Below are 1817 nucleotides of genomic sequence, written 5' to 3'. Positions count from 1 at the left end.
AAAAAGGGCAAGAGAGATTGAGGAAATTAACAACCTGAGGTGAGATATCAAATGGCCAAGTTTGATAAGCACAAAAATAAATCCATAATAAAATAAATTTTACCGTTGAAGGAACTCCAGTGTTGATCGTAGTTCCACAGGGTAGTGTATGTTAAAGCAGTAGTACTGTAACTGCCAAACATTAGGCAGATAGCAGAGGTGAAGGTTGTGATGCGGTCGTTGACAATCTTCTTGTCAATGCTCAACACGAATGTTTCAGCAGCGAAGCAGGAGGAACCTGAGAATTAAAACAACAACAACAACAACAACAAATTAAAAACTTTAATAACAAGAGCTTTAATGTCAGTCATATATACAAATACAGAGATACTTGTTACATGGATCATAGGATTAGTTATGTTACTAGCTGAACTTATATGGTTGTGTTATCCAGTGTATTAGTGTGGAAGCAACAGAACATGAAACTAAACAAGCCAAGAGTAGAAGAACGTGGCAGTTACAACAGGAGAAAAAAAAAAAGTTGAATTTTGCTCTTTCGGCTTACCGCAAACAATGATGAAGGGCGTTGGTGGCACTTTCTCCATCTGAACATCTTCTGAAAGGCTTGTCATCTCAACGCAGTGGAACAGAAGCTCTTCCTTCTCGTCAAAATCATCTCAATGACTTCTTGCAAGCAACCACTGGACTGACCTCTGGTAGATGCTGGCAGAAGATGCTGTCCCTGTAGTTTAATGTAAAACATGCATACATTTCTGAGATACGGGTCACTGAAATTAGACCCATCCATACCAGGGTCTTCTGTATCTGATACACTGGCACCTTCCTGTATGGTGGCACTTGTAGATGGACTCTCTGACTGAGTATCTTTGTTTAAACCACAAATCACATTTTCCAAACGTTTGTGTTTTCTAGACATATGGGAGGTAAATTTAGATTTTACAGAGAACACACTTTGGCATCCTCTCACTGGACAAGTTACATGCCTCTTCTATGTGTTCCTTTAAGTGAGCAATCAAAGCTTTAGTTCCCTCACATTGGCGTTCACAAAGTGAGACAGTGCAATTCAAACCCATTAAGGTAGCATTCTGAGAAACAGTTATGGTACCAGTGTGGTGGCGGTAGAAGTGAGACTTTAAAGCAGCATATCCAGAAAACACCTGCTTACAACTTACTTCAACACATTTAAAAATACACCGGGTTCATTACGATGCAGTCTGCAATGCAAAACATAAGCTTTCACGGACTGAACCGATTCTCCACATATGCTGCAAAAATACAGTCAATATGACACAGCTGCGAGGCTAGCTAACTTAAAGCTTCAGCCGGATGTCAAACAAGGCGGGAAAATCCAGGCTGCATTTAGACAAAGCATTCAAATATAGCTATACTAATTAGACGGTTTCCATTAATACACCCGTCTCCAAAACACGTCTCAAAACTCACACTGCTGGTTTTGCAAGGCTCTTTTCAGCCTAATGTAGCTAACGCTAATGCTAGAAATGAGCTAAAGCTAACGTAAATTTATCATTTGCGCCTTCACTGCCTGCAACACAATGCTGTCGATAAATAAACCAAGTTGGATTATTTTCTTACCGTAGTAACTGAAGACGACCTGTAGCAGACGTTAAAATGAGAAACAAGTCCACGAAAATGAAGATCGCGTGCTGCCGTAGTCCAAAGCAAAACTTGTGTGGAGCTGTACAGACGTTGTCTGCGGTGGAGCCTGATGCAGTGCGCTGATTGGCCCGTTTGAAATCAGGCGCCTTGATGTGAAACGGTGCTCTAAACTTCAGGGGAAAACGCCTAGTTTTGGGAGG

The 1817-nt window shown here is 41.1% G+C and overlaps 1 long non-coding RNA gene across 1 annotated transcript; it reads right to left on the bottom strand.

The window, feature by feature from the left end:
• Positions 1–250: 250 nt before the first annotated feature.
• Positions 251–1817, bottom strand: LOC120442499. Its single transcript, XR_005614730.1, has 3 exons — positions 1594–1817; positions 545–721; positions 251–277 (listed from the first exon to the last, which is right to left on the bottom strand). It is a non-coding gene; the product is annotated as an uncharacterized LOC120442499 (long non-coding RNA).

Source organism: Oreochromis aureus, linkage group 11, assembly GCF_013358895.1.
Source record: "Oreochromis aureus strain Israel breed Guangdong linkage group 11, ZZ_aureus, whole genome shotgun sequence".
NCBI classification, from domain to species: Eukaryota; Metazoa; Chordata; class Actinopteri; order Cichliformes; family Cichlidae; genus Oreochromis; species Oreochromis aureus.
Note: the sequence above shows the minus strand (reverse complement) of the source record. Positions and strands in the feature narration are given on the sequence as shown.